The 11610-nt window shown below is 53.0% G+C and overlaps 1 long non-coding RNA gene across 1 annotated transcript; it reads right to left on the bottom strand.

Moving 5' to 3' along the window:
- Positions 1-7161: 7161 nt before the first annotated feature.
- On the bottom strand, positions 7162-9831 carry LOC121105683. Its single transcript, XR_005838311.1, has 2 exons — positions 9341-9831; positions 7162-7403 (listed from the first exon to the last, which is right to left on the bottom strand). It is a non-coding gene; the product is annotated as an uncharacterized LOC121105683 (long non-coding RNA).
- Positions 9832-11610: the final 1779 nt, after the last annotated feature.

Here is an 11610-nt window from a genome sequence, read left to right as displayed (position 1 = left end):
CTTGTCCTGATCTAAAGCATGAAACTCACTATTTCATCATTAAATGTAATGATTGCTGTAGGGTTTTGTTTTATTTGTAAATACTCCTTATCAGGTTCAGGATGTTCCTTAGAAGTTAAATAAGTGTTTTTATCATGAATTGGCAACCAGAGTTCAAATCTTGAATCTGCCAATTATTAGTCATTCTACCTTGGGGAAGTTCTTTACCTTCTTTCAGCCTATTTCTCTGTCTTAAATTGGGGGAAGGAATTTCTATCTTAAAGTTTCTTTTCTTTTCTTTTTTTAAAAAATATTTTATTTATTTATTTGACAGAGAGAGATAGCGAGAGAGGGGGAGCTGGAGAGGGAGAAGCAGGCTCCCCACTGGGCAGGAACCCCGATGCGGGGCTCAATCCCAGAACACTGGGATCATGTCCTGAGCTGAGGGCAGATGCTTAACGACTGCGCCACCCAGGCACCCCTATCTTAAAGTTTCTTGCAAAATTGAGAATATTTATAAATAACATCCAACCCATAGTAGGCACTCAATTAAATGCCTGGCATTGCATTATACATTTTTTATCATTCTCCTCCTGTTGTATATATGCCCCATGAGGGTTTGCTTTGCCTCTGTTGTTCTGTGCTGTGCCCCTCGTGTTTAGAACAGTGCCTGGAAAAGAGAAATTGCTTCAGGCAAGAACTTTTTTGATTAATCAATGTCAGTTCCCTCTTTTCTATGAATCATGGTTCTAGGGCCTGGAATTATACTTGCCCCTAGAGAATCACACAGTTCTCTTGGGCACTTCTGAAGTTCAGTGCCAACTTTCCTTTTGACTTTTAAAAAATGTCATGTTTTCCCTTCTAGGTTATTTAATCAATATCCACAATCCCATCTTCCCTAACTTGCTATACGTCAATGATAGAGCTGTAGGGTTGAGTCCCAGCCTTCCCAGATGCATTGCACGGCAGTGGACAAGTCCCTCCCCATGAGCCCCTTAGACCTTAGGGATTTCCTTCAGTTATGGTTCCAGGGCAGATGTGATGCTTGTGGCCTTACAAATCACTGAGGAATCTGCTTTGCTTTATCAAAGTCTCTCCTGAGAGCAGCGAAGAAACCAGGTCCAGGATGAACCTTCTAGACCCCCAGCAAGTTCTGAAATCAGGGAAGTGAATGAGGAACTTGTAGCCTGAGGGATAAAGACCAGAACAGGGACACCCTGGGCACTCCCCAATGCCACCTCCCCTCAGTTCATATCAGGTCTTCCAGAACACACCCTTCTCCCTCCTGGAATGCCTTTCCTTTGCCACCAAATCCTTTTTATCCTGTAGATCAAGAATTTCAACCTTGGCACCACTAACATTTTGCACCAGACGATTCTTTGTTATGGGGGCTGCCCTGTGCATTGTGGGATGCTTAGCAGCCTCCCTGACCTCTAGCTACTAGGTGCTTGTAGTTACAATAGTGCACTCGGAGTTATGATTACCAAAAATGTCTTCAGACAATGCTAAATGGCCCCTAGGGGGCAAAATTGTCCCTGGTTGAGAACCACTGTTCCAAATGATCTTTCTAAAGCCCCCTTTTTATCAACCTCTCCCCAACTCAAGTTGTCTGTTCCTCGGCCACCCTTCCCTCCCCACCTTATCCTCATCCCCTCTCTTCTTAACTCTGAGTCAGCCTGAGCCAGGGCTGCCACCATGATGCATGAGAATAGTGTCCAACATTTACAGAGCACCTACCCCATGCTGCTGCACAAATTATCCAACGTAATCCTTACAACAGCCTTGTGAGCAAGTAGATGTATGGTCCTCTCCATATTTCAGGTACTACCCGGAGAGGTAAAGTCACTTGTCCGAGGTCATGCTGTTGGTAAGTGGTGGGTTAGGAATTCAAATCCAGGCTGTCTGGCTCACAGGATCATAAGCTACTCACTCTATAACACTGGATATTTCCTCAATTGTTTCCCTTATGTTCATCTACTTCCAGACTGGACCAAAAACCCTTTGAGGGCGTTTGTGGATGCTCCACAGTGCTGAGCACAGGGCAGGAGGTTCCCGTATGACATTGGTGATTGACTTCCTGCTATTATGGGGTTTGAGGCATTAGAACAGGTGTGTGTGGGTGAAACTGAGGATTGAGGGGAAGAAAAATCTCCATCCGAGGCTTAAATATATATTCACAAAATGCATTCAGCATAGGTGCACATCTCAATGAACTTTCAGAAACTGAACACACTTGTATAACCTGATCAAGAAGCCGGATCACCAGGGGTGCCTACGTGGCTCAGTCAGTTATGCTTCTGCCTTCAGCTCAAGTCATGATCTCTGGGTTCTGGGATCCAGCCCAATGTTGGGCTCTCTGCTCAGCGGGGAGTCAGCTTCTTCCGCTCCCTCTGTGCATGCTTTCTCTCAAATAAATAAACAAAATTTAAAAAAATTTAGATCACCATCAGCCCAGAAGCTTCCCTCATACTTCCTTCCCCTCATCCTCTATTAAAGTAACTACCATCTTGCCTTCTGATAGCATAGATTCCTTTTGTCTCTTTTTGAACTCTTAATAAATGGAAACATGGAGTATATACTCCTTTGTGTCCGGTTTCTTTTGCCCAATATTGCTTGTGAGAATCATCCATGTTGCATATAGCAATAGTTCATTCTTTTTCTTTTCTCTGTAGTATTCTGTTGTGTGCCTATACCAGTTGATTTATTCATTCTATTGATATTGGACTTGGTAGTTTCCAGTCTGGGGCTATTGTGAAGAGCGCCACTGTGAACATCACTGTATGTCCTTTGGTGAACACAGCATATGTTTCCACTGGGGCAATGCCTACCTATGGAACTGCTGGCTCATAAGTATGCATGCTTCAGCTGCAGTAGACACTGAAATTTCCCCAAAGTTTTTGCATTTGGAGACTTTTAGAGCCATACCTGACTCCCCCACTCCCCTGCTCTTCTGAAGAGATGGGAAGAGAGGAGTGGTATGGCCTTTCTGGAATCTTCTGGATGACCACTCTTCTAAGAACCTTTTTTAAAAGAAAAAAATGTCAGAGGTGAAAAGGACCATGCAGATCCCAAGTTCAAGACTTTCCTTATGCAGAGTGAGAAACTGAGGCTCAGAGACTGGGGTTGCCTGGTCCAGGGTGGTATGGTTCTAGCCTGGTCTAGAAGCCAAGTTTCTGGACTCTGGATGCCATTTGTCTTTTGAGTACCTAAAGAGGTATCTGTAAGGTGATGGAGTAGAACTCGATGCACGATTGGACCCACCAGGATTGTATGTGAAGCATGTGGGAGAGGTGGGACTGGTGAGCTGTCTTGCTCCCTATATTTTCCTTGAGTCTGGGCTGAAGCCAAGGAAAACAGAAGCCTGGCTTCTCCTCCCACCAGGGGAAGTCAAAGTGAGGGGCTTTACAATTAGAGTCTGGAAAATCTTCCACCTCAGGGCCTCCTCCGCACCCCCTGCCCCAATCCAGGGAGAGGATTGGGGGGAGGGCTCTGCAGGCAGTAGGGACAGAGGTTCCAGAGTCTGGAAACAAGATGGGCTTCCCCCTCAAGGGGCTCACAATCTTCCGTAAAACCAGACAGACCTTGGGCGTAGAGCAAAACCCATTTATTACATACTGAAATTCCATCCACTAGGAACCTGGCGGGAGCCCTGAGCCAACCTGAGCGGAAACAGCTAAGCCCGCACTACAGCCAGCTCCAGTCTCAGTCCTTACGTGGTGCCCCAGACCCACCCCTATTACTGCAGCCCTAAAATTTACTTAGCCTGGTCCCTGCCCCACCTGAAACTCACGTTCCAGTTTCAGAGAAGCAGTTTAAGCAGACAATCTGGAAGTGATAGACGATGTCCCCCACCTTGTGCCAACTTCCTTACCTCACACTCCCTCCCCAGACCTACAGGTCCCCACCAGATAGTAGAGACGTCAGGGAAAGATGAAAGAAGGGTTGCTTCTCTTTGCAAACTCTTTTGGCACCCCCCTTCCCTCCCCAACCATCTGCCTTCCCGCCCCGGCTCCCGCGCCGGGCTGGGGCGCCAACTAAATCTGATCAAAATGCAATTGCCAAGTCGTTAAGGTATTTGAATTAAAAAAAAAAAAAAAACTCCCGAGAAAGAAAGTATTTGATGGCTAATAATCTCATTTCAATATAATGGGACCTTCTTCTGCAGAGAGCAAGACAGGTTAAGAGATATAATTATGACTTTGCAAACTCTCTCCCAAGCGCGGGAGACGCGCTGACAGGTCTGCGCGCGGCTGCGCCCGACTCCGCTCGCTCCGAGGGGAGACGCTTTGTCTGCAGGGCCCGTTAAAGAGACACGGTCCCTTTTCCCCCCTCGGCCTACATTGCAATTTAACTGTCAGCCGCGTCTTCGCCCCTGGATCGGTGTCGGAGTCCCACGCGAGGATCTGGGTGGGGTGGGAGAGGGGGACCGGACTGAGAGAAGGGGGAAAGGAGGACAGCCAGGGGCTGACGTGTCAAACGCTGACCTGAGAATCGAGAGCTGGGCTTTCAAACCCGCTCCCTCGGGCGCTATTTAAGGTCTCGTCTGCACTGCAGGGTCCGGGAGGAGAAATGGCTGGGGGCGGGGGAGGGATTCAGGAAGCGCAGATTGATCGCCCATCTCCAAAGGGGGCCTTCTTCAAGGACCTCAAAGGAACGGAATCCTTCCTGGCAGAATTGCTCGGTTCCAGCTGATGGAAAGGGATCGAATTAGGGGAGTGATGGGGGTGGTGCCGTTCATGTCGCCTTTATCCCCCCCCTACACTCTAAGCAAACTTTTCCCCTCTCTTTACTTCAATGGGAGATAAATAGCCATTTGGAGCCCAGAAGGAAGTCCTCAAGGAAAGGGACTTTTCTTGGTTTTATATCTCTCCCCTTCACGAAAGTTCAAGAAAGGAAATCTCCAATGCGGTGTATACGTGTGTTGGGAAGGCCGGTGGAAGCAAGTGAAGGATCCCGCAGTCTTTAAAAAAAAAGAGTATTGCTTGCCGTTCAGGTAGGGAGACTTGGGGTAAAGTCAAGGCCAGGAGCTCCAGAGGTGTCTGAGCCGCGGCAGGCGTGGAGCTGCAGGCGCAGCGGCGCCGAGGAACCCAGGGCGCCGACGTGCCAGTGTGGCGAGTGTGTGTGCGCGAGTGCGCACGTGTGTGAGTACCGCTCCCCGGAGAGCTCACGGCTCCCGACGCAGTCAACAGTCGGAGCTGAAAAGCGGAGGCAGGGACGCACTAAAGACTGACCAACAGACCCCCACGCCTGTCTCGAGAAAAGGAGCCCGGGGCTGAAGGGGGCCGGAGGCCACTGTGGTCCTCGTCATCGCTTGTCCCCGATTCTCGCGAAGCTGATGGGAGCTTTACTCGGCATTCCCCGCGGCTCTCTGCACCGCCCACCTTCTCAGTGAAGGAATTCGGAGGAAGCGGGTGCGCCACCGCCCCTCCCCAACACTTCAAACCCCAAGTTCCAGGCCCCTGGAACGGTGGCCCGCCAGCGGTGAGGCCCGGGTGAATCTCTGGGCCGCTCTGATCGGCGGGGCCACCAGGCCACCGGACGCAGCGACCCCTTCTCAAGTTGATGAGGCTAGGGAGCCCGGGTCCCAGGAGTCCCTCCGATCCCCGCTCCTGGGGCAGGGGACTGTTTGCACGCACATGCAAACAAGGCGACTCTCCAGAGTCATTCGCGCAGCAATAAAAACGAGGTTGGCGCTGTCGCGTTCTTCGTGTACGGTACACCCAGCTGCGTATCCTCGAAGTGGGGTTTGGACGCGAGCGGGGTCATCCTCACTCGCCCGTCGGCTCCCCCTGTCGGCCTGGGACGCAGGTTTTCCCGGCCGCAGAAGACCCGGGGAGCACAAGGCTTCGGGAGAGAAGCGATGCTCACCTGGTTAGGCCGGTCAGAGCACCCCGCGCCCCAGCATACTACCCCTTCGGCTTCGTCGGGCCCGTGGTGGCCTTACTGTGCGGTGGCGCCCCTAGCTTCCCCGGCCGCGCACCGCAGGATGGGAAGGGGTCACATCTGGAAGCAGTGCCACCCCCCCCCCTCCGCCCCGATCCACTCACTAGGCAGTAGTTTGCCAGGCGGGTTTCTGACACCCCTTGCCATTCTGTCTTGGTGTTTAATAATCCCAGGATTGAGGTCTGGAGCGCGGCCGCCGCAGGGGAGCGATGCCGACAGAAGCCATGTGGCCAGGAGGGCGCGGGACTCGGCAGGGGCTCCCCGGGTGGCGCTCTGGGGCGGGGGCCTGGCCCGGTGGGGGGCGCCGGGGAAGGCGGGCGCGGGCCGGGCGCGCCGCCGGCGGGGTCAGGGGCGAAGGGGCAGGCGGAGGGCAGCGCGCGGGGAGCCGGCGCGGCGGCTCGGGTTACCGCGGCCTGGCCCTCCCACCCGCAGCTCGGGCGCAGGGGCCGGGGCGGACTCGGGCCGTCCCCCGCTGTTTGCATTTCTCTGGCAGGCGGCGGGGCTTGGGTTGAAAGGAATCGCCTCCATTTGGAACGTTGTTTATTTTTCTTAACTAGCCAGCGCCGACAGACGACCTCGAGAGCACGGCGGCCGGACTCGGCCGAGCCCTCGCTGGGAAAGGGGTCAGGACAAGGGGCGGCCCGACGAGGGCGCGCCGCGAGCCCCCGCCGGGAGAATGCGCCCGGGTACCCCAGCGGCCGGGGTGGGGGAAGGGTCGCGGTGGGGCGGAGAATGACTTTCCTCTACGTAGGAAAACAGACTTTCTTCTGTTGCGGTTACCTTAGCTTTGACCTTGAGCGAGGCAGGGCGGCGAAGCGGTTAAGCTTTCCGGCTTCGGCGTCCGGTCGCCTTGGATTTCAGTTCCGCTTCCTCCAATTTTAGCTCCTTGACCTTGAGCAAGGCGTCTTTGTGCCTCAGTTTCCTCGATTATCAAATGGGTACAACGTTGTGCTTACCTCTTTGGGTTGTTGGAAGGACTGAATGAAATCATTCACCTAAGCCCTTAGCGCGGGGCCTGGAACTTGCCAAGAGCTCAGGAGAGGTTAGCCCCTCTTGTGGGGGCTGTGGGTGTTTGTGGTGCTCTGGCCACGCGAGGGTGGGGGCAGCCAGCAAGTGCGCGGCCCACAGGCAAGGGGCTAGATCTGGAGGCCCACGACTCTCAAGCTCTGGGGAGAGGTGCGGAGTGGGGAGAGTTCTGAGCGTTTTGACATGAAATGAATAAAATGCAAATGATATTCAAAGCAAGATGCTAATGAGGATCTATTCTTTGAGCGTCCACAGCCCCGGCAGTGCTCAGAACAGTGGCGGAGCTGGTGTGAACTCAAGCATGGGCAGGGTCCAGCAGTCCAGGTCTCGGGTGTGTGTGTGTGTGGCAGCGTGAGTGTGTGAGTGTCGGCGCGCGCCTGCTCCGGAATGTGCGTAGCCGGCTCCGGGTGTGCTCGCGCCGTCATGAAAATGAGGTCAGGGAAGGTCGTTCCACTCTGCAGCATAAATCAAGGAGGAAAGGAGAATGGATGTGAGAGACAGTCCCTGGAGACCGCCCCGAGAGAGGCAGCTCGAGGGAAGAGGGAGGGGGAAAAAGTTCTGCGGAGAATAGGCGAGAAGCCGGCCCAGGCAATCTCCCTCCCCGCACTTCTGCCCCGGCGGGTCCCTTCGCCGAGCAGCGGCGCCCCAACCCAGCCGAGATCGCGCCTTTAATCCCCCATCCTCCTCCCCAGGCTCCCAGGGACCTTTTCCTATGCCCCCCCCCCGCCCCCATTTCAATGTTTCTCATCTAAGCGCTCTTTGTGTAAACACTGAAGCTCCGTGCACCCAGCCTCCTCAGGAGCTTGTAGGTGCCCACGCGCACAGGCCAGTTGCACACAATATTGCACACTTGTTACTCGCGCGCACACCCGCCGGGGCTCTCAATCAAACGTTCCGGAGCCGGCTGCTCTCCGCTATCCTCCCGCCGCACCCTCTCTCCACGCGGTTTGCCTCCCGGGTCTCGCCAACACCCACTACCGTCGCGCGCGGGCCCCTCTTAGCCTTCGCTTTGCGCCCGCCGGCGGGAGAGCGCGGTGCTCCAGGCCAGTGTTTCCCTGCGCGTGTGCTGTGACCCTAGCTGGGAAGCTCCGGAGGCTCGGGCCAGGCGACCCGGCTCTCTGGGGAAGAGGGACGAGAGTGCAGCAATCCGGGATGGAGGAGAGAGACAGAGAGGGAGGCATTTCTTACCTCTCTCTTGCACCTTTGAGACTTCAGGGCCAGAGGGCTAAATGGGGGCAGGGGACGATGCGGACACCACCCGCCTCCCTTGGGAACCTCTGTAGTGCCCAGAGAGCTTTGCTCTCCGCGGGCACGATGGCTACCTCCAAAAATGGAGGAAGGGAAGGGAAGGGAAGAGGATGGACCGCGCCTAGGGTCTGTGCTTTGGGCCCAGATCAGATTTATTTCCCATTCCATTCTCTTTATGACAATGAGTAAGAACAAGGATGATGCCTAAAAGCCTGTGCAGTAGGCACGAAATAGGTGCACACTAAGATAGTGAATGAAATTTACAAAGAGCTGTCGCCACCATGACTCTTCCTGAGCTTCCACATTTTGTAGATTAATTCATTAAGTCATGAATTTATTCAACAAATATTTAGTGAGCTCCTACTGACGGAGAAACAGGATGCCAAGAACCTGGCCCTCTGGGCACTTGCATTCTCCTGGGACAGAAAGACAGGAAACAGATAAGCCCCAGCTCATCATTCGCTGTTAGGCAGGGCAGCCTTCTGTGCCGGGAATGAGAGATTGTGCTGGGTTGGAGAGAGCCTCCCCGGGGAGGAGGCAGAGGCCTGAATGAAGTAAGGGAAAGAGCCATGCAGGCTTCTGGAGAGACCGAGTCCCAGGCAAAGGGAGCTGGCAGTGCAGTGGCGGAGATGTGGGAAGCCTGGGGTACATCCTGGCAGGGAGGAGAGAGGAAGGAGGTGAAACCGAAGGTCAGGCCCTGCTTTGTAGGTCATGGTGGGGAGTTTTGGGTTATATACCAGGTATGATTGCCGAGCCACTGGAGAATTTTTAAACAGGGACTGAAACAACTTGATTTGTGCTTTAAACAATGATAAACAAAGAGAATTTAAGTAACTTGTCCATGGTTTCCAGGTCTGTGTGTGTCTTAACCCGGATGTCTAAGTGTGTCCCAGTCAAAATATCGAACAGGCAAGCTTAGGCAAGACCGCCCCGGAAGGGTCCCGGAAGATGTCGTGAAGGGTACTCTGTCCCTCCCACCCATACTTTTAGGAAGGTGCCGGAATGGGACAGTGGGTAGGGTCTCTAAATCTGCCAGCTCGGGAGTCTGGGCTGTGGGAGAGGAGGATTCCCCAGCCTGACGATCTCTGGCGTTTTCATTTCCTGATTCCGCCCCCCCGCCCCCCGCAGCCCTTGCTCTGCCTACCTGGGCCTTTACCGGCTGTGGAGACTCGGAGCGAGGGCAACTCCGGCACAGGAGGGTAAGACCTAGTCTCTCCGACGCTCCAATTCCACAGCGTCTTCAGGCTGCGGAATGCTTTCCCCCGAGAGGAGTCTGGCTGAGCGCAGACCGGCACTGTGGTCCCGCACCGCCGCCCGGTGGCCAAGGAGGATACTGCAACCGGAGTCGGTACAGGATGCAGAACATACCAGGGACCGCAGAGGGCGCAGGAACAGGCTTAGTGATGGCGTGCCAGGTGCCAGGTGCCGTGAAAGGCGCTTCAGTTACTTTATTTAACCATCACAGTAACTCCTGGAGAGAGAACTACGATTTCCCTCACTATACAGACAAGGAAACTGGGGCCAAGAGAGACAAAGTACTTTGTTTAAAAACATACAGCTAGTAAGCGGCAGAGTGATTTACCCATTTTCATGCTCTCTTGTCCACAGAGTGTGTTAAGAGGGAAATACTGACTTCCATCCTAGAAAGCTCTCCCTCCCTTTCCCCTGAAGGAGCATCTAAAAAATGTCTTTAGCAGGTGCCCTAAGCTTCCAAGTCCGTCTCTGGAAGTGTTTCAAGGTCCTTTTTCCTACTCCCGTTGAGAGCATTTCAAAGGGTCTGCAGCTGGAGACCGGTTCCGCAACAGCGGCACAACTCTGTCCTGCATGCTGCATGACTAGGAAGGGGGGTGTCAGAGGTCTCTGTCTCCTCTCTGAGATTCAGGCTGGTTGAGCAACCTCGTCCCTGACAGTGAAGAGCAAGGTGTTCTGTGTAGGGAGCTCCTGAACCTCAGATGGCACCAAAGAAGGGGAGGCAGGGGACCACACTGAGCCCATTCTGAGCTCCTTCCCCATCTTTAATACCAAGGCCGGGAGACCCCTCGTTCGGCTTGGCATTGGGACTCCCTCCTTATCAGGCTCTGGGACTGCTCAAGCTGCTTTTGCACCTGCAGCTGTCTGGGTGGGCAGAGGACTACTGGGCAGAGCCTGTGCCCTTCCCGGGAGATGCTTGCTGCCAGTCTCAGCGCGGAGCTGGGGACCCTTCTCCATCCTCTGCTGCCCCCTAGTGGGCTAGGATATGGCTGCCGCCGGCAGCGTCCTCCTACCTTCTTGCCTTCCTTGGACAAAGGATCCTTCCCAGAGGCCAAACAGACCTGAAAAGTCTAGTTGCAGAACATCCCCGAGCTGTGTCCCCCTAACACCAGGATTGTTACCCTCAGCAAACATTTAGTAAGGGCCTGCCATGCACTTGGCCGTGTGGGGAGTTAAGAAGAAGCCCTCCCCCAGCCTGCCCCTTCCCTTCTTCAAGCCTTGGGCGTGAAGGCCTCACAGTTTAATGGAGAAGACAGACATGAAATGACTCCTACAATCATTTTTTAAAGAAGATTTTTAGCTTTTTAAATAATTATAGATTACTAGAAAGTTCAAAGATAGTATAGAGAGGCCCTGGGTACCCATACTCTGCATGTGTAAATTCTTGAAACCACCACTGCAATCAAGGTATCAAGATAGAGAACTATTCCAGCACCACGAAGATCTCCCTGGTGCTACTCCTTTATACTTACACCCATCCCTCCCTCCACCAGGATTCTTTTTTTTTTTTTTTAAGATTTTATTTATTTATTTGACAGAGAGAGCCAGCCAGCGAGAGAGGGAACACAAGCAGGGGGAGTGGGAGAGGAAGAAGCAGGTTCCCAGCAGAGGACCTGATGTGTGGCTCGATCCCAGAACGCCGGGATCACACCCTGAGCCGAAGGCAGACGCTTAACGACTGAGCCACTGAGGCGCCCCTCCACCAGGATTCTTAACCAGGGACAGCCCTTCATGTTTTCCATCTCTACAATGTTGTAATTTCCAGAATTTTATGCAATGGAATCGTACAGTATGTGGCCTTTTGAGACTGTTTTAAATTCACCCAGAAAAAAATGCTGAGATCCATCCGAGTTGTTGCATGTATCAGCAGTTCGATTCCCTGTGATTCCTTTTTATTGCCAAATATTCCATGGATGCATCACTGTTCATCTGCTGAGAGCATCTGGGTTGCTTTCAGTTTTCGGCTATCAAAAGGAAGCTGCTATGAAGTCATGTACAGGTTTTTATGTAGACATAAATTTTTATTTCTCTAAGATAAATGCCTAAGAGTGCAACTGCTGTTTCTTTCTCTTTTTCTTTTCTTTTCTTTTTTTTTTAAGATTTATTTATTTGTTTTAGAGAGAGAGGGAGCATGATCACGGGGAGGGACAGAGGGAGAGAGAG

The sequence above is a fragment of the Ursus maritimus genome, unplaced genomic scaffold (assembly GCF_017311325.1).
Source record: "Ursus maritimus isolate PB19 unplaced genomic scaffold, ASM1731132v1 scaffold_29, whole genome shotgun sequence".
Lineage (NCBI taxonomy): Eukaryota > Metazoa > Chordata > Mammalia > Carnivora > Ursidae > Ursus > Ursus maritimus.
The sequence above is the reverse complement of the archived record's forward strand: the minus strand, read 5'-3'. Positions and strand labels throughout refer to the sequence as shown.